Genomic DNA, 22,253 nt, shown 5'->3' with positions numbered 1-22,253 from the left:
AGAGAGCGAGTGAGCAAGCCTGTGGGTATACGAGAGTGGGAGAGGGGGAGAGACAGAGGGAGAGAGAGAATCCCAAGTAGGCTCCACAATGTCAGCGTAGCGCTTGATGTGGGACTCAGTCTCATGAACTGTGAGATCATGACCTGAGCCTAGATCAAGAGTTGAATGTTTAATTGGCTGAGCCACCCAGGCACTCCTACAACTATTGCACTTTTGAAAATAAACATATTCCTAAACTATAGAACAAAATTGATATGCATCTAAGCCTTATGTTTTTAAAATATCCAATTACTGACATTTAAGGGGCTTGGATTTTCATTTTAAAATAATTACTTTTCTGTAGCCCATTTCCCCAGAAATAGCTGCTTAAACGCAGTGGTATAAACTTTGAGTTTTTGAGTGTTCACTCCTTGCTGGGAACTGTACTAAGTACTTTAATGTATTTAATTGTATAATCCTCACAACAATCCATAAAGTAACCATTATCATTATCATCCCCATTTTATAGGTGAGGAAATTAGGACACAAACTAAGTAGGTAACTTGGCATAGTGTTGAAGTGTATTAGTTACAGAGTGTTAAGGGTTCATTTGTGTCTCCCCCCCCCCCCACTCCCATCCCCCACACCAAAATCAGTTGTTTTTAACCCCTATTGCCTCAGTATATTGTATATTACCTTCTTTGGGAAATAAGATTGTTGCAGACATAATCAGTTAAAATGAGGTTATACTGGTGTAGGGTGGGTGGGCCCTTAATCCAATATAATTTGTGTCCTAATAAAAAGAGGAAATTTGGACATAGACATGTATGTAGGGAGAAGCTACGTAAAGACGAAAGCAGATATTAGAGTTATGCATCTGCAAGGCAAGCAACACCACAGATTGCCAGCAAATTGCCATAAACTGGGAAAGGACCATGAAATAGATACTCTCTGGCAGCTCTCTGAAAGAGCTAACATCTGTGTCTCAGACATCTAGCCCCCAGAACTAAGACAATACATTTCTGTTATTCTAGAGTCCCCTTTTGTGATACTTTGTTATGACATCCCTAGGAAACTAACAGAGTAAAGGATTTGGATTTCTGGAGTTTACATTCTTTTTTTTCCCCCCCTAAATGTATCCATCCTAAGTATATAGTCAGTAAGGTTTTTTTTTTCCTCTTAAGTTTATTTATTTACTTTTGAAAGAGCACAAGTAAGGGAGGGGCAGAGAGAGAGGAGACCCAGAATCTGAAGCAAGCCCCAGGCTCTGAGCTGTTAGCACAGAGCATGACTCAGGGCTCGAACGCACAGACCAGGAGATCATGACCTAAGCCGAAGTCAGAGGCTTAACCGACTGAGCCACCCAGGCACCCCAAGAAGTTTATGTTCTTAAGCAACACACTATATTGTTGTCTTTCTGAGGTTAAGAGAATGAATAAACACATCATCTCTTAGCATGTGAAAGAGATCTCAACTAGGAAAGCTAATCTAGACTAAGAAGCTGGTAGCATTTTTTTGGAGCTTAAAGTGCCTCTTTGCAAGCACGAAAGAGGAGCCTAAAGTACTACTTTCCTTTAAACTGACAACAAAAAAGAAACAAAAACTGACTAAATATTGTTGGAAAATATCTGAGAATTTAATTATAAATTATAAATTTATATGAATTAAGTCTATTTAAATATATTAAAAAGTATCCCCCTTACTAAATGTCTAGGGAAAGATAGAAAATCTTCAGGAAGATTTCTGTGGTTGCTGTTTGGCTGGTAACTGTTTACATATATCTCAGCTCATATAGAGTACGACTTTTCCATAAACCCAGGCCTGATAACTAGTGAATTTAATAGGAAAAAATGTAGAAGAAAAATATGATTCTTATTCTACAAACCATAATGGAGAATGTGCATAGCCTTCTGCCCATAACTTTTTCTAATTAAAACCGACAGCTGTAGAATAAAGGAAAAATCATGCATAACCTAGGTCTCTTCTGTTCAGAAATAAATGCAATGAAAGGTAAAATGAGAAAGAGTTAGAAGTAGGAAGTCCTTAGAAGGTACATTGATACCTCAATTCTGAAATAGTAGAAACAATAATGAAAATCTCAAGATGTCAGAATGATGTGAATTGTCAAGGATAGAAAAGTAAAAGAAGGCCTAGAAAATTTGGTATTTTTTTTTCTTCCAACTTCAAGAGATTAAAGATGAGTTAAGGGGAGTTTTCTGCATGTATCCAGTAGAGGAAATAGCTTACTATTAAAGTTTGGTCAGTAAGATGCTTGATTTTCTATCTCCTTATGTTTCTTAAAGTTTTACTTTGTTCAGAGCTGCGTAATCAAATAAGCCTGAGACTGAATTCCAGTCCTATGTTTATTAAGAATGAGTTTCTTAGAACCTGGCTTAATACTTTGGCCTTGCTTTAAACCTCTAAAAAATAACAAAAAGAACACTTAATCAGCTTTGAGAATTTATAGATGCACCTGACCACACAATCACAATAATAGCTCTTATTAATTGAGTTATTAGTATGTTTTAAGGATTTAGGTGCACCATTTCATTACATTCTCTCATCTGAATTAGGAAGTAGGTCATGTTGTTTATTCACACTCAACATCTGAAAAAACAAAGTCAGACTTTGGGGAATTTACTGAAGGTCACAATCTAGTAAATTATCTAAAGATTTTGGAACCAAACCTAGATCACTACCTTTGAAATAGCACACATAGTGTTTATTAATTATATTGCTAGTGGCCTTATATCAAGAATACAAATATGAGTAAACTTAGTTCTTTGAGAATTTACTAATGGGAAGAGAGAGTTAAATGGGTGGAGACAACTTGCTATAGATGTTGTGATGGAAATATGAGCAGGTTACCAGTAGCTTCAAAGGAAAAGATGGTCACATCTACTTTCAGGCACTAAAAAGGACTTTATATAGGCAGTGAAGCTTGAGCCGAGTGTTGAAATATTAGTTGCTATTCATTAAATGATTGGTGACTACAAATCATTCCAGACAATGGAAATAATAAGTACAAGGTCATGGAGAACACATATGATAGCATTTTGTGGGGGACCAGTAAATAGTTAGGAATGGGTAAAGACTATGAAGAGGAGTGAGGTAGGAGATGAAGGAAGAAAAATAGAAGTCAGGACAGGAAGAGCCTTGAATGCTGTGCTATTAGTGGTTTGTTCTTAATCATGAGAACCCAGAGGTTCTTAACGCTGGCTATATATCAAAATCACACTGGGAAATTTTGAATAAGTGCCCCAAATTTAATGAATTTTGAACATCTTTCTTCCTGCTCTTGTTAACACTCATTAAGCATATAGTAGGATCTTAATAAATATTGGTTGATTGATCTTAGTAGTTAGCTTTTATTAGCTATTACAACCCTTCAGAAATATTTTTAATTATGTTACTGAGTTACATGAAAGGAATTTTTTTCATTATTAAAAAGTTTCATTTTTACAGGGGTGTTCAAGAATTAAAAAAAAAAAAAAAGAGAAGTGTCTGGGTGGCTTAGTTGGTTAAGCATCCAGCCTTGGCTCAGGTCATGATCTCATGGTTCATGGGTTTGAGCCCCGCATCGGGCTCTGTGCTGACAACTCAGAGTCTGGAGCCTGCTTCAGATTCTGTGTCTCCCTCTTTCTGTTTCCTTTTTCCACTCACACGCTATCTTTCTCTCTCTCAAAAATGAATAAATGTTAAAAAAATAAAGAAAAAGAATTAAAAAAAGATATTAAGTTAATTATGACCAATAGCCATCAGTGTGATATGTTGATATATTTATTGGTGATTTACTAATAAATAGCCAAAGGGTACATTTTGTGAGCAGCACATTCATGTATTCTTACCCTAGTTATACCACGTTAGCATGATATGAGGCACACTGAACTTTTCATGATACTGAAGCTGACAATCTAGTTATTTCTCTATTTCAACTTCTAATATAGAATGAATATTTTACCTATGGGTGTTTTGTTTTGTTTTCTTTTTGTTACACACAGATTTAGTTTGTCATTAGTGCTTCAAAGACAGAAATGAATTAAACTAATCTAAAAAAACTTATCTAGGAACAAAAAGAAAAGCTATTCAGTTTCACATATAATGAGATTGTAATAAGTCACTGAGTCCTAACAATAAGTGAAAAGCTTAACAGACTGAAAAACCAACTCCTCTTGGACCTGTGGGAGAGGGGTGGATACTGGGCAAGTTGTTGCCCCCAAGATTGGAAAGAGAGGCAAATATAGGGAAGTCACTTTCTCAGAGCAGAGACTCACAAATGGAAACAACCACAGGAACTATTGCTGGTACATCATGTCTGGCTTTCAAGAAAAAAAAAATTACAAAGTGTATCAAAAGGCAAAAAACACAATTTGAAGAGACATAGCAAACATCAGAAGCAGACATGGTTGGAATGATCAAATCAGGATTTTTTTTCTTTTAAGTTTTTACTTAAATTTCAATTAGTTCACATATAGTGTAATATTAGTTTCTTGAGTAGAATTTAGTAATTCATCACTTAACATACAACACCCAGTACTCATTGTAAGTGCCCTCCTTGATACCCATCACCCATGTAACCCATCCTCTTGCCCTCCTCCCTTCCAGCAACCCTCAGTTTGTTCTCTGTAGTTGAATCTGTTTTATGGTTTGCCTCTCTCTTTTTCCTCCCTATGTTCATCTGTTTTTTTTTTCTTAACTTCAAATCAGGAATTAAAAAAAAAAGTTTATTTTGAGAGAGGGAGTACATGTACATGAGTGGAGGAGGGGCAGAGAGAGAGAAAGAGAGAGAGAGAGAGAGCGTCCCAAGTGGACTCTTATGTGGGGCTTGAACCCATGAACCATGAGATTATGACCTAAGATGAGTCAGTTGCTTAACCGACGGTACCACCCAGGGGCCCCTCAAGTCAGGAATTTAAAACAACTATGATTAATATGCTAGAGTCTCTAATGGATTAATTATACACCATGTAAGAGCAGATGGACAATGTAAGTAGAGAGATGGAAATCCCAAGAATGAGACAAAAAGAAATGCTAGAGATTCAAAACAGAACAAAACAAAACACCTCAAACAGGAATAAAGAATGCCTTTAATGGGCTTGTTGTTAGACTGGACACAGAAGAACAAATCTCTGAACTAGAGGATATGTCAATAGAATCGTGAAAAAAAACAAAGAAAAACAAAACAAAAACAGCACAGACTATCCAAGTACTATAGAATAACTACCAAAGGTACAACATACACATAATGGGTATGCCAGAAGGAGAAGAAAGAAAGGAATGGATGGAATATTTGAAGTAATAGTGTTTAAGAACCATAGATCCAGGAAGTTCAAAGAATACCATGTAGAATAAATGCCAAAAGAATAATAATAACAATCAACACTGAGGCATATTGTTTTCAAACTACAGAAAATCAAAGAGAAAAAATCTGAAAGAAGCCAGAGGCAAAAAAACCACTCACCTATAAAAGAACAAAGATAAGAGTTGTATCTGTCATCTTCATAGAACAAGCAAGAAGAGAGTAAAATGAAATAGTTAAAGTGTTAAAACACCACTAACCTGTAATCCTGTATCTTATGAAATTATCCTTTAAAAGTGAAAGAAAAAGATATTCTCAGACAAAAGTTGAGAGAATTTCTTGGCAGTAAGCCTGTCTTGCAAGAAGTTTTAAAAGAAGTTCTTTAAAGAGAAGGAAAATATTATACGTCAGAAACTTGGATCTTCATAAAGTAAGGTAGAGTATCAAAGAAGGAATAAAGGTAAAATAAAAACAGAAAACATTTTTTCAAAACAATTATAGCAACGATGTAATATATATACACCTACACAGTTATTTGTATTATATACTATTAATATGTAATTGTATATTCATGTATGTGTATATCTAAGTGAAATAAATGACAGCAACAGTACATGGGACAGGGGAGGAAGTAGGATTATTTTGCTATCATAAGGTACTCTACCTACAAAGAGGTATAGTTTAATTTGAAAGTAGATTTACATTAGTTGTAAATGTATATTTCAAACTCAAGGGCAACCACTGAAGAAAAGTAAAAAAAAGTATATCTGATATGCTAATAAAGGAGAGAAAGTGGAATGATAAAAAAAGCTTAATTAAAGTCACAAAAGGCAGAAAGAGAGTGAAGACTAAAATAAGAACAAAGTACAAAAACAATAAATAGAAAACAATGAGTAATTTAGATATTAATCTGATTATATTAATAATCATGTTGAACATCAGTGATCTAAATGGACCAACTAAAAGCGCTTGCTGGAATGGATCAAAAATCAAGACACAATTATCTTTCCTCTACAAGAAAACCAGTTTAAATGTAAATAAACAATGCATTAAAAGTAAATAGATGGAGAAAAATATACCATTCTAACACTAACTAAAAAAAAAAATACATTAGTAGCTACACCAATTTTGGACATAACAGACTTTGCAGCAAGGGAAGTTAGGGATAAGGAAGTGCATTACATAATGATAAAGGGACCAGTTCTTCAAGAAACCCTCTCCAAGAAATCCTTAACATGTATGTGCCTAACAACAGAGCATCAAATTTTGTAAGACAAAAATTGATGAAACTGCTGGGAAAAATGAATGAGTACACAACCATAGTTGGAGTCTTCAGTATCCCTCTATCAGAAATGGACAGGTCCAGCAGGCAGAAAATCAGTAAGGACATGGTTGAACTTGAGAAAACCATCAGTCAACTAGATATAATTGGCATCAGTAGACTACTACATCCAACAGCAGCAGAGTACATATTCTTCTCAGGTTCACATAGAACGTTCACCAAAATAGACCCGATTATGGATCATAAAACATACTTTAACAAATTTAAAAGAAGATAATTCACACAATTTCTGTTTAGGTAACAGGATCAAACTAGAAATTAATAACAGAGAAGTAACTGGAAATCCCAAAATACCTGATATAAATAACACACTAACCAAGTCTGAATCATGAGGGAATAGAAAATCTGAACAGAGTAGTTACTACTAAGGAAATTGAATCAGTAATAAAAAAAACCTCCCAACAAAGAAAAGTCCAGGACCGAATGACTTCACTGGTGAGTTCTACCAAATATTTAAAAAATAATAATACAAATCTTTCTCACACTCTTCTGAAAAATAGAAGAGGAGGAAACAATTCCAAACTCATTTTATGAGGCCAGCATTACCCTGATGCCAAAACCAGACAAGGGCATTACAAGCAAAGAAAATTACAAACCAATATCTCTGGTGAACATAGGTGTGAAAATCCTTAACAAAATATTAACAAAACAAATTCAGCACTGTATTAAAAGGATCATACACCATGATCAAGTGGGATTTATTCCAGGGATATACAGGTGGTTCATCATTTAGAAATCAATGAATGTGATGCACCACATTAACAAAATGAAGGTTAAAAATTATGTGATCATCTCATTAGATGCAGAAAAAGCACTTGACAAAAAGTCAACATCCATCCATGATAAAAACTCTCAGCAAATTGGGTACAGAGGGAACATACTTCAGCATAGTAAACACCATATATTATTAGCCCATAGCCAACATTATACTTAATGGTAAAAAGTTGAAATTATTTCCTATAAGATTGGAAGCAAGACAAGGATGCCCATTCTCACCATTGTATTCAACATAATAGTGGAAATCCTAGTCAGAACAATTAGTCAAGAAAAATAAAAAACAAATGGAAAGGAAGAGTAAAATTATCTTTATTTGCAGATGACATGGTATTATATATAGAAAACTCTTAAGACTCCACCAAAAAGTATTAGAACTAATAAACAAATTCAGTAAAACAGCAGGATTCAAAAATCAATATACAAAAATCAGTTGCATTTTTATACAATGATAACAAACTGTCAGAGAAACTAAGAATTCAATCCCTTTTACAATTGCATCAGAAAGAATAAGATACCTAGGAAAAATTTAATCAAGGAGGTAACAAATCTATACACTGAACACTATAAGACATTGATGAATATAATTTAAGAAGACACAAATGGAATGATATTCTGTGCTTATGGATTGGAAGAATTTATATTCTTAAAATATGTGTGCTGGGGCGCCTGGGTGGCGCAGTCGGTTAAGCGTCCGACTTCAGCCAGGTCACGATCTCGCAGTCCGTGAGTTCGAGCCCCGCGTCAGGCTCTGGGCTGATGGCTCGGAGCCTGGAGCCTGTTTCCGATTCTGTGTCTCCCTCTCTCTCTGCCCCTCCCCCGTTCATGCTCTGTCTCTCTCTGTCCCAAAAATAAATAAAAAACGTTGAAAAAAAAAATTAAAAAAAAAAATATGTGTGCTACCCGAAATAATCTACAGGTTCAATGTAATCCCTATCAAAATGTCAATGTCATTTTCATAGAAATAGAAAATCACTAAAAACCAAAAGACCCCAAATAGCCAAAGCAATCTCGAGAAAGAAGAACAAATCTGGAGGCATCATCTGTCCTGATTTCAAGCTATATTACAAAGCCTTAGTAATCCAAACAGTATGGTATTGACATAAAATATACACACATCAGTGGCACAGAATCACAAGCCCAGAAATTAACCCACATGTATGTGGTCAATTTACAATGTAGCAGCCAAGAATATACAGTGGGGGAAAGAACAGTCATTTCAATGAATGCTGGGAAAATTTGACAACCACATGCAAGAGAATTTAAGTGGACCCCTATCTTACTCAAGACAGATTTGAGACTTAGTTATAAAACCTATAAGGTAAAGCTCCTAGAAGGAAAGATAGGGGATAACCTCCTTGACATCAATCTTGGCAATGATTGTTTGGGTTTGACACACAAAGAAAAGGCAACCAAAGCAAATAAACAAGTGGGACTACATAAAACAAAAAAACCCTTCCGCACAGCAATGGGAACCATCAAAATGAAAAGACCACCTATGGAATGGGAGAAAATATATGCAAATCATATATTTGATAAAGGGTTAATATCCAAAATGTATAAGGAACTGGCATAGCTCAATAACAAAAACACAATCCAATTAAAAAATGGGCAGAGGAACTGATAAACATTTGTCCAAAGAAGTATAAATGGCCAACAAGTATATGAAAAGATGCTCTAAATTACTAATCATCATGGTAATGCAAATCAAAACCATAGTGAACTATCATCTCACACCTGTGTTAATGCCTATCATCAAAAAATGAAATAACACGTGTTCACAAGGATACAGAGAAAGGGATTCCTTGTTCACTGTTTGTGGGTATGAACATAGGTGTATCAATTACAGAAGTAGTATGGAGCTTCCTCAAAAAACTGGAAGTAGGACTACCATATGATCCAGCATTCCCATTTCTGGGAATATGCCCAAAAGAAATGAAAACAGGATATCAAAGAGATATCTGCACTCCTTATCCATTGCAGCATTATTCACAACAGTCAAGATATGAAAACAGCTAAGTGTCTGTCAACAGATGAATAGATATGAAGATTTGGTGTATATATACAATGTAATATTATTCAGCCATGAGAAAGAGGTAAATCTAGCCATTTGAGACAACAGGGATGAAACTTGAGGGCATTATGCTAAGTGAAGGAAGCCAGGTAGACAAAGACAAATAATACTGCATGGTATTGCTTATATATGGCATTATTTTATTTTATTTTTATTTATTTTTTCATGTTTTTATTTAAATTCTAGTTACATAACATGTAGTGTAAATATTGGTTTCAGGAGTAGAATTTAGTGATTCATCACTTACAACAAACACCCAGTGCTCATCACAGCAAGTGCCTCCTAAATACCCATCAACCATGTAGCCTATCTCCCTCCCAACTCCACCATCAACCCTCAGTTTGTTCTCTGTTGTTAAGAGTCTCCTTTGTTTTGTTTCCCTCTCTCCTCTTTTCCACCCCCTTCCCATATGTTAATCTTTTTTTGTTTTTTAAACTCCACATGAAAGAAATAATATGGTATTTTTCTTTCTCTGATTGACTTGTTTCACTTAGCAGAATACATTCTAGCTCCATCCATGTCATTGTAAATGGCAATATATCATTTTTTATGGCTGAGTAATATTCTGTTGTATATATAAATCACATCTTCTTTATCCATTCATCAGTTGATGGACATTTGGGCTCTCTCCATAGTTTGACTATTGATAATGGGTCTATAAACAATGGAGTGCATGTACCCCTTTGAAACTGTATTTTTGTATCCTTTGGGTAAATACCTACTGGTATTTGCTGGATCATAGGTAGTTCTATTTTTTAGTTTTTTGAGAAACCTCCATGCATTTCTCTCAAGTGGCTATAACAGTTTGCATTCCCACCAACAGTGGAAGACCGTTTCCCCTCTGCATCCTTGCCAATATCTGTTGTTTCCTGACTTGTTAATTTTAGCCATTCTGACAAGTGTTAGGTGGTATCTCATTGTGGTTTTATTTGTGCTGCTCTGATGATGAGTGATGTTGAGCATCTTTTCATTTGTCTGTTGGCCATCTCTATGTCTTCTTTGGAAAAGTGTCTATTCATGACTTCTGCCCATTTCTTCACTGGATTGCTATACATTAGTAGCTAATACACTAATACATTAGTAGCTATACCAATTTTGGACATAACAGACTTTATTATGATATAGTGCCCTTCTTCATCTCTTATTACAGGCTTTCTTTTAAAATTTAGCATCTCTGTTAGAAGTATGGCTACTCTTGCTTTCTTTTGATGTCCATTAGCATGATAGATGGTTCTTTATCCCCTCACTTTCCATACGCAGGCGTCTTTAGGTATAAAATGAGTAGGCAGCATATAGATGGATCTTGTTTTTTTAATCTATTCTGATACCCTGTGTCTGTTGATTGGAGCATTTAGTCCATTTGCATTTAGAGTGATTATTGAAAGATACGAATTTAGTGCCTTTTGTTATCTGTAAAGTTGGTGTTTCTGGTGATATTCTCTGTTCCTTTCTAGTCTTTGCTGCTTTTGGTCTGTTTTCTCCACTCAAAGAGTGGAGAGTCTTGCAGGGCTGGTTTATTGGTCATGATCTCCTTTAGTTTCTGTCTGGGAACTCTTTATCTCTCCTTCTATTCTGAAGGACAGCCTTGCTGGATAATGTTTTCTTGGCTTCTTATTTTTCCCACTCAGCATGTTGAATATATTATGCCACTCCCTTCTGGCCTGCCATGTTACTGTGGAGAGCTGCTGCAAACCTTATCTGTCTTACCTTGTAGGTTAAGGACTTTTCTTTTTCCCTTGCTGCTTTCAGGATTCTTTCCTTATCTCTCTATTTTGCAAATTTAGTACAATATGTCGTGGTGTTGGACTGCTTTTGTGGATTTTGATGGGAGTTCTCAGTGCGTCCTGGATTTGAATGTTTGTTGCTTTCCCCAGATTAGGAAAATTTTAGTTATAATTTGCTCAAATAATCCATCTGCCCTTTTTCCCCTCTCTTCTTCTGGGATTCCTATGATACAAATGTTATTACGCTTTATGGAATTCCTGAGTTCTCTAAGTCTACATTCATGATCCGAATATAGATCACATACCTTTCTTTCTGTCTTCTTTTCAGATTCATTATTTCCCATTATTTTATCTTATATATTACTTATTTATTCCTCAGGTTCTTCCATCCTTGTGTCATGCCAGTTTGGTTTGTATCTCAGTTATAGCATGTTTTACTTTGGCCTGACTAGTTTTTAGGTCTTTTATCTCTGCAGGACTGCCAACTGTCTTCTATGTTTTTCTCAAGCCCAGCTAATATCCTTATGATTGTTATTTTAAATTCTGGTTCAGGGATATTACTTATATCTGTTTTTTTATTAGATCCCTGGCAGTGACTTCTTGTTCTTTCTTTTGTGATGGGTTTTTCCATCTTGGCATTTTATCTAGTTCTCTGTCTTTTGTGTGTTAGGAAGACCTGTTCCTGAGAGTAATGGCTTTATTAAGAAGAAGTCATATACTGTCTGGGGCCTGATGCTTCAGGAAATGCTTATAGTATATGTTGTGTCCACTCTGCTGTTGTGTTTTGGCTGCTCTTTCCCTCAGAACAGTCCTCTGCAGAGTTTCTCCTTGTCTGCTATGGGGAGTGTTTGGACCTTGTCCACTGTGCGGTGAGTTTTAACTAGGTGTGTTTTGGTCTGCTTGTTAAAAGAATCTAGATCCTTTTTACCCTAGAGCTGAAGCTTTGTAGCACTCTCTGGTCAGTAGACTTGCCTTTTTTCTGGTTGTCTGAGGGAGGGGCCCAATGCCTCTCTAATTGTCAGGCACACTCTAATTCAGAAGTACCCGCCTATCACAGGGGTTTGGGGCTTGGTGTAAGTGGCTCATGCTTCCTTATGGACACTGTGCTGGTCATTGAAGTCTGTGCTCATGGCTGGGGTGAAAAATGGTATCATCCGCTTCTCCTTTCCCATGAGAAGGGAGTTCTCACCTGCTGGGGTTCAGGAAATCCTCACAGAAGAGCACACAATCTCCCCTCATTTGTCCCAGGCTTCTGTCAGATCCTTGCCATCACCTTGTCTGTGTCCAAGTAGTTGCCCATCCAGCAGTGTGGTGCTTCTGTGTTTTACATCAGGCACTCCAGCTGAGTTCAGAACTCCAAATTTTAGGGACCTGGCACAGTATAGATCATGCTGATCTTCTGGTGGAGGGTTTTGCCAACTCTGTGGTTGGTGCCAATTTGTCCCAGAAGGGCAGTCATGCAGACTCGCAGGGGCTTGGATTTTATAGTAAAGAACAGCAAAAAAAAAAAAAAACAAAACAAAAAACCTGGTTGCCAAAGGTGGGAAAGTGGGGAAATTGGGAAGAGAGGTTGGTAAAAGTATGTAAACTGTTAGCTATAAGATGAATTAGGTTTGAGGATCTAATGTGTAACATGGTGATTGTAGTGGATAACAGTGAATTTTATAATTGAAATTTGCTAAGAGAGTAGAACTTAGATAATCCCATAAAAATATATGAGGCAATGGATATATTAATTAAGTAGATGGGAGGAATCCTTTCACAATGCATATAGATATCAAATTATCACAATGTGTATCACCTTATGCATTTTTACCTATCTCACAATTTTATTTGTCAATTATACCTCAGTAAAGCTGAGGGGAAAAAAAGAAAACAGAGGAAGATGATAAACTGAAAACATAGTAATTGACCAATAGTAAAAATTATGTGTTGACCTTAAATATAGATCTTGCTTTCATTCAAGTATTAATGTTTTCCTCTGTATTCTCAAATATATGGTATGTCTATATGTCATTTCTTATCTATATCATTTCTATGCCATAGAAGTGCTAAGTAGGGAAAAGTTTATATTTTTATTACAGACGTCTTCTGAGTTAAAGTATTTTTATTCAATTAAACATTTTTAATATTAATACAATAAAAATTTTATTTACTTTCAAGTGATGTTTTTAAAAAGTGGAGTTTTTTGATACTTTAATCATGGAAATATGGCTGTAACTGATGTTTTGATTTCTTAATGTAATGTTGTGCTTTCTTTTTATTATTATATTTGTATTGATTTATTTGGGCAATTGGGTGTATAAAATAGGAATTTAGAGGTATGTGGAAAGCCAGAAATCACTAGCAAGACTCTGTAATTTTGATCTGAGTGAAATGAGACTGAAAAATATTAACTGATTTGTCCATGGTCATTTAGCAGTTATTGGCAAAACGAATACAAGAACCTCTACAACACACTGAAACTTCCATATACGACATAAGTGATTTTCATTGATTTTCCCAACAAGTGTGATGATGGGATAAACCTTGTCATTTCTAAATGGAGATACACAAATTTGGAGATGAAAGTTATACAAAAAATATAGCTAAGGATTTCACAGTATCAAGGGGAAATAAGTGTCAGTAATTATTTCTCATACTGCTTGTATAAAATTTGTCTCATGTTCTATATGATGGAGATAAATTCAGTAGGAAGAAACTCAAACCATTGAGAGACTATATAGTTAAAAAGTGAACTAACTTTGTGCTATGTATACTGTGCAACACTTGACACTGTCCTTAAGTGTGCAGCTTTGATCTCTTTTTCCATAAACAGGATAGTCATATATTCCCTCTCTCATTCTTTAAAATTATTAAATCCCTTTTCCCACTTATGGGTCTGGTGCATGAACAACTATCAGGGAAAACCATTTAGGCCATTAATATTTAACTCATATTTTGCTAATTTATTGAAATCATGAGAAAACATATGAGTAGCTTAAGGAAATAAACCCCTTGCTTAACTCCCTTAAGGAAACACCACACAGACTAATTGGCTGGCTGATATGCTTTTTTTGTGGCTATGGGAAAATATTTCCATCTCTTTGAGCCACAGTTTTCTCCTTGGGAAGGTACTGATAATCCTTAAAATTTCATTTTACCATGTTATTGCAATAGAATGTAGTTTGTCAAAATCTTTTTAAAATTGTGAAGTGCTGCACAATTGTATTATTTCATTACTTTCATCAGCAATGTTCGAACACTTTTAAGTAGTGTTGATCAAGTCATTTAATCATCCATTCCACATTTACTGAAGAAACACTAATTGAATTCCAGAAACTGTGATTCATGTTGGCATTAAAAATATGAACCATCCTGCCTTCCTTTTAAGTCAAGAAGAACGGTGGGAGAGGTAAGGGCAGGTGAGCCAGTTGTGTTCAGGTGTTGTCACTGTGATTGTATCTGTACACACTTCAGCCTTGCTGCAGCACATAACAGTGTACATTGGTCTATTCTATCAGTAATTGGCTGGTCCTAGATTATCAAATTGACATATTGCCAAAAGGGGAAAGGAAGCCTGAGTATATTATATACACTTAATTTCCTTTCAACGTTGGGATATAGGTAGTGACACTGTGCCCTTTTTTGTAAATGAGGAATCTGAGGTACAGAGAAGATAAGTAATTTATCAAAGATTACTCATATAGGATGAGAAAATAAAAGGAAAACAGCAATGTCTGAAAGTATCTACATTGGGCAATATAAGATGAGGAGGCAGGGAATGGTGACTTTTCATATCTGCTGTTGTATATAGCAAGTAGAAGTGTGGCCTGCATCCTCAAATCATATTCTAGAAATAGATGGAAATAGCTTCTCATTAAGAAATTCAGAGTGGAGAAATATTACAATGGTAATTATAATTAAATAATGGTAAATATTTTCTGGTAGGAAAATGCATAGGATTTTCTGCAGGTTGAGGAAGGGTGGTGCGACTTACTCTCCATGCAGAAATCAACAAAGGCTTTTCACAGGACATATTGCTTGTGTAGTATTTGTGTGTGTGTGTGTGTGTGTGTGTGTGTGTGCGTGGTAAAACTGTATACCACAGTTCAGTGGTATTAAGTGTATTCATACTATTGTCAAGCATCACCACCATTTATTTTCACCTTGCAAAGTTGAATCTTTGTAACCCATGAAACGGTAACTCCCCATTACCCTCTTCCCAGCAGCCCCTGAAAATCATCATTCTACTCTTTTTTTTTCTTTTTTCTAATCTCTCCTTTTCCCTCATAACTCAGTCTTTGTTAACTACTGTTTTACTCTATTGTTGCTGTGTTCACTTTTTTTACCCTCCACATATAAGTGGAATTATGCAGTATTTGCCTTTCTCTGTCTGGCTTATTTCACCTAGCATAATGTCCTCCAAGTCCATCCATGTCATTGCAAATTTGATTTATTTTAAAGTTGATTAATATTCAATTGTATATATACCTACGTATATGTGCAGTATAGTCCATCCATTGATGGACATTTAGGCTGTTACCATATCTTGGGCATTGTGAATGATGCTGCAATGAACAAGGAAGTGCTAATATTTCCTCAAGATAGTGACTTTATTTCCTTGGAGTATACACCTGGAAGTGTGATTGTTGAATCATGTGGTAGTTCTGTTTTTTAATTTTTTGAGGAAACTCCATACCATTTTCCATAATGGCTGTACCAATTTATATTCCCATCAACAATGTACAGAGGTTCCCTTTTCTCCACACCTTTTCCAACACTTATCTTTTGACTTTTTGATTATAACCATCTTAACAGATATGATTTAGAAAAATGCATTTCAGATCCTTTGCTGAAAAGGATCTGAATAACTTGATTTTTTTGTTGTTGTTGTGATTGAGTTCTAAGAGTTCCTTATATATTTTGAATATTAACCCTTCATAATGATTTTTAGATGTTTTCTCCCATTCTGTAGGTTGACTTTCATTTTGTTGATGGTTTCCTTTGCTGTGTAGAAACTTCTGTTTGATGTAGTCCCACTTTTTTATTTTTGCTTTTGTTACTTGTGTTTTAGATGTCATATCCAAAATAGCATTAACATAACAAATTTCAAGGGCTTTTCTTACATGTTTTCTTCTAGTTTTACAGTTTTAGATCTTATGTTTAAGACTTTAATCTTTGAGTTGATTTTTGTGTATGGTTAAGATAGGGGTCCAATTTTATTCTTTTGTATGTGGGGATCCAGTTTCCCAACACCATTTACTGAAGAGACTCTCTTTTCCCTATTATGTATTCTTAGCACCTTTGTTGAAAATCAGTTGACTGTACATGTGTGGGTTTATTTGAAGGCTTTCTATTCTGTTCCGTTGATCTATGTGTTCGTTTTTATGTGCAGAGTCTTGAATGACATTGTTTATGATGAGGGAGAATCAACATAAAATGGCTTTTCCAAAGGTTGAAGAGGCCATTCCAAGATGCAGAGAGAGCTAAGAACCTGGCATTTCTGCAGAAAATGCAACTAATTTGGTATAGTTGACTTTGGCGGGGTGCAAAAAGGGATTGGAAGTAGAGGACAAATTGGAAAAATGAGGTGGTCCTGAACTATTTTTTTAGTCAGCATGCTTCAATTATATTCTACTTTTGTACCCTTTTCATTATGTTGTGATATCTTTAATACCTTTAAATAATAGCTTATTTAATAATTTTCGGTGTAATATGACAACTTTGGATACAGACATCTTATTTTGATTGCTATAAAATTATAGTAACATTAATAATTAAATTGAAATTATACAAAATAATTTATATATAATGTTATATTAGTTTCAAGTGTACAACACAATGATTTGACAATTCTGTATATTATGCTATATTTACCACAGTAAGTATAGTTAGCATCTGTCACATATAATGTAATTGCAATATTATTAACTAGATTTTACCTTTTTGCTTAATAATTAATACTATTTAAAATTGTTATGTAAGATACAATTACGATTTTTACATAACTCAAAAGTATATTTTAATATATCAGTTATAATGCATTTACTTGATATGCTATAAAAATCTATTAATATTTTGATATTTGGAATTTATCAAATTTTCACTAAATTCTCAGTGGTAATTTTTATAATGGTCATATTCTAGCTCTACATGATAAAATAAACAAGTGGTCAAATTGCAGTTTTACATACTTATCTGCAGAGAACACATTTTGCGTGTTGAAAGCCTCCCCCAAGTAAATAATTAAACACAGTTTTTACCACAATTATCTCTTTAATGTAACTCTACATTAGTATTCTTATTGTTCCTACTTTAATTGGTGGTCATTTATGGGTAGATATTTAATATATGTGACTGAGAATGAGCTATAGCTAGTGGAGCCTAAGAGAAAGGCTGATTGAGTGCTTGCTTTATCTCTATAAACTGTCACTTGCTTGCATCCCTTTGACTTTCATTTCAAGGGGAAAATTTTGAATAATTTTATCCATTGACTTTTTAAAAAAGCAACTGGAAAGCCAAAATTATATGTTTTAATTTGTACATTTAATACTAGCATCAGAGACCCAAGGGTTTTAGTTAGAATATGTTGTAATTGATTAGAAGCCATTAATAGATTTTTAGAAATAAGGAGTCTATAATGTAATTAATATTTTAGAATACTCTTTCTGGAAGTGATTAAATGTTTTGGAGACTAGAGCCAGTGGTATCAATTAAAAAAGTAATTTTACAATAGAATAGGAAAGAGGAAACAATGATTTCTAAGAACCTTGTGAGCTTAAGATTTGGTATCTTGGTCCTGATTGTTGGGTTTTGGTTGGGTTGTTGATTTTGTAGGCACTTACTAGGCAGTGGTTGGGACAGCAATGAAATGATTGGCAGGTGTTAAAAAGGAAAGGGATTAAATAATCCAGTTTCTTTAAAAAAAAAAAAAAAGATTATTCTGGTCCCTGGATGAACAGTGTTTGGATGTTTGGAGAGGGCAAGAGTTAATGGGACTCAAGTTAGGACACTATTGCTGTTATTCAGGGGTAAATGATGGTGATGTGGACTAGAGCAGTGGCAGTGAGTGTGGAGAGTGGATAGATTTTAGAGGATCTTAAACCAGCCAGTGAGTCGTCCAGGTCAGAGGTACTTTATGACTTAGCCAAAACTGATTGGCTAGAGCTAATAACACCTTTGGGGCCCAACCATAAAGGGATAAGAAACACAATTGTACCTTGTGCCTGGAAGTTGAAGATCTATATATACTTTGTGAACAGCAATAATGACTTTCTTAGTTTGTCCTCTGGTAACTGAATACTTGACTCATTCTGCCTCTTGTCAACAAAATACACACTTACCTTGTGGTGTTCAGGAAAACTGTTATTTCTCTACTCTTAATCTATTCAGAATTATTCCTTTTTCTTGAACTATACTGGGATGGTAGTAATAATTTATCTCCCTAACTCAGACTTGACCCATTCTTATGGGTGAAGGTGGAATATTGGGGAGGGTAGGAAAAGTAACAATTGAAAACAAAAGAGAACTGAACCCTGATTACTGGATAGTGTTTTGGGGTTGGACAAATCAGAATTTGTTAAAGTTGAGTCATTAGAATGACTGTTTAGAGGAGAAAAAAGGAAATATGCTTCTTTTGGCTTCATTGTGGCAATCAAGTAAGTCAATAATACTGGATTTTGAGAAAGAATGAACATTTATTTCCAAGTTGTAGTAGCTAATGTCAACATTCCTGGCTCTCCATTTTCCAGGCACACAGTAGCATTGGATTTCCTAGCCACCTTTGGGGTGGGTGAGACCACGTGGCTAGTACTGTCTAATGAGTTTAGATCAGAAATGATGTGTATGTTACATTAAGTGCCAGTGTAACACTCTCTAGAGGCTTATTTTCCCTCTTCCATGACAGCGATCATGTTTATGCCTTCTTGTTCATCCTTGGATTCTAGCTACCATGAGAAGGGCCTCCATCCAAGAGCACAGTGGAGCTCATTGAACTTTTGGAGTTTTTTTTTCCCTACAGCATAGCTTATTTTAGCATATTTTAATATACCTAACAATAATATATATTGATATACTTTTTGATCTTTATAATAGGTAAAAGTTAGCATCTCAGTTTTATTTGTATTTATGAAGAATATTTAATATCAGTTGCTGGCAGCAGTGCCACAAGAACACCGAACGTTCTGGTTTTGCCACCAGCACTGAAATTAATTCAGTCTATGCTTCCTGCTGTCCCTCACTCCAGGTTAAACATTTCATTAAGTGCTCCTAGGTCATGGTGCCTGTGATACAGCTGCCAACAAGCCAAATATCTGCCCTCCTTCAGATTCTCTCTTGAGGGGCAAACTCCCATCTCTAGCTGCAGATTTCTCCCTAAAGAAAGATAAGATTCATGTGAAGGCATTATTCTCCAGATATGAGATCAAAGGCATGAAAATGTGATCTCAGAAAATCTTAAAGCATAAAAGAACCAGTAGTGCTACCAGTGTCATACAGGAAAATGGGGGCCTCATCCCAGGGCTCAGCATGAGTTAATGTTTACACCAGTAAGAAGTAAGATTATATCTACTAAGCCAATAATAGGTGTTAATTGACCTTTCCTTTATGTGTTATATTCTCATAATCCATGAGGAAACATAAGAAATACAGGGGGGAAAAAAGGTGATGTAGCTGCTCTCCAGATGACTATATCTGGAAGGTTATACTTTCTGCAAAGTGTTGCTCCCCTACCTCAAGTCTAATTGTTTCTTTAGCACTACATTCTAACTCTAACCTTACAAACAGGCTTAGATTATTATCTTAATTCCTTTAAAACATATTGTAAGTTTCAACTTTATGCTAACATTCTCTCAGTAATTAATCCATTACATATGGTGGTGGTATTAGGACCTTTAAAGGTTTATTGCACCTTAATTGGTTTTACTTTCCCTCTTAGAAAATCTTTAATTTTATTCAAGATATACTTCATTAATATCTTACTCTTTTTCAATATAATTGGAGAGAATTCCCCAGAAAACAAAACCAGAAGCATCACTTTGTTCAGATTGGAGTATTATGTCTAAATATCTTTATTTACTTAGCATCTTGAATTGAGGGTGCTTTGGTTTGCATGTGATAGCTGTTTACTCTTAATATCTATTTTTTAAATATTTCTACCTGCCAATTTTTAACTCAGTATGTTTTTTTTTTTTAAGTTAATTACCTTAAGAGAGAGTATGAGCAGAGGAGAGGCAGGGAGAGAGACAGAAGAAAGAGAATCCCAACCAGGCTCCACACTGTCAGCACAAAGCCCAATGTGGGACCCAATCTCATGTCCCGCAGGATCATGACTTGAGCTGTAATCAAGAGTCAGACACTTAACCGACTGAGCCACCCAGGCACTCCTTAACTCAGTATCTTTAAAATTTGGTGCAATCATAAAACTTAAAGTGGTGTTCTCTATTAAAACACTAATTTTAAAAAATTAAGTAAAAGATAAAAACGCTTTCATTATAGCAGAATTCCTACTTAGTTAGCTTCTGCTAAGCATCTCCATGTAGGGATCTCCTTTGTGCAAGCCAATATACATTGCCCATCATCTGCAACATGTTGTCAGAGAAGATCTGTCAACATCTAAGGATTGTCACTGATCTCATATTTTGGTTAATGAGAATATAATGTCAAGAGGTTGAATTGAACAAAATATTTTGCCTTTAATCTGAGGTTTTTGTTTTTATTATTTTTTTAATCTTGCAAGAATAAGGATTCAATGTTTAGTTTTCAGCTAGAAATGAACATTAATGAAAATATTTGGGGACTGGATAGCTGAGAGTGTATGTGAAGACCTGTGAATGTTTGTGTGATGTACGTTGTTTGAAACATGTTCATTTAATAATATTACTAACTTATAGATTAGAGATATTTATAGAACTCTTTACTAAAGTCAAATTTAGTTTAGGTTAGTTAGGAAGAGAAGGATGTTTGTCAGTTTTATGAGGCATTTCTATCTGTCAGGTGGCAGTGAACAAGCAGAAAGGGTAGTAATGAAGTTGGGTTTTATTCTTTAGAAATCATGAACTCCTTTCTCTAGCAAGGGAAATTTGGCTATGAGTGTTCAGAATAAAGGGATTACTTACATGAGGAACAAGGGATATGTACAAGTACAATTATCACTTGGAATGACAGCCAGCCAAAATAGGCTATCTTGAGAGCATATGAATTATCACTTTCAGCATACCCTGGAGTGTCTACTGTTTATATGACACCTTGATAAAAGTGTGTACTTTAGTGAAAACAGTACTTAAAAATAAGAAATTTTTCATTGTCCACTTCTTTAACTTGTAATTCTTCTTATTTTTTAAAGAAATCAATATTGATCAATAGATGTGCTTTATAAAGTGAGCATATTTATATTTATATAAAATGCACAAAGCATATTGGAGTCATATTCTTTTCCACTGAATTCTTCTTTGCTTGAACATGGACCCATTTGAGCCCTACAGGTAGGGTATACTTCCCATTCAGGCTGAAAGGTAGGAGTAGCTTTGACTTAATAGAAAAATTTCAGGAATCTTTAACACTGCAGCATAGATTACTATATTAGGTTAATATTTTATATTTGTTCTAATATCTAGGCTTCTCTGTTTTTCCTAAGGTCAAATTTTGGTCTAGTGATGGAAACTCTGTGCTTGACTCCTTACTTTTGTCTATAAGCTTTATTCCCAACTAGTGTTTGTGGTATTCCCTGTATATCTATAGTTAAACTTCCCACGAGTGATCCTGTGACTAGACACAAAAATGTATGTCACACATTATTCTTTTGACCTCCTCAGTTATTCATATTTAAATTGAGACTAGCCTCTGGATATATGTTACTCTCTCTAATTATGCTCTGACATTCAATGTTTTTACCTACTAAAGATATAGGTCTGCGTTATCTGGCTTATCATACAGAGACATCAAATATGATGAAGCATTTATGATAAATTACAAATTGAGTTTATGTAGGTATAATGAAAAATATATCTCAAAGAGGATTGGGATATTTGGAAAATAATTTAAACTTAAATGATTAAATTTAAAAAATCTGTTTCTGAGTGA

The 22,253-nt window shown here is 34.9% G+C and overlaps 1 protein-coding gene across 6 annotated transcripts in view; it reads left to right on the top strand.

Annotated features, from left to right (window-relative positions):
* The window catches only part of EPHA6 (EPH receptor A6), an 872,130-nt gene that overhangs the window by 18,526 nt on the left and 831,351 nt on the right, over positions 1-22,253 (top strand). The gene's annotated exons all lie outside the window — the stretch shown is intronic.

The sequence above is a fragment of the Neofelis nebulosa genome, chromosome 5 (assembly GCF_028018385.1).
Source record: "Neofelis nebulosa isolate mNeoNeb1 chromosome 5, mNeoNeb1.pri, whole genome shotgun sequence".
NCBI classification, from domain to species: Eukaryota; Metazoa; Chordata; class Mammalia; order Carnivora; family Felidae; genus Neofelis; species Neofelis nebulosa.
Note: the sequence above shows the minus strand (reverse complement) of the source record. Positions and strands in the feature narration are given on the sequence as shown.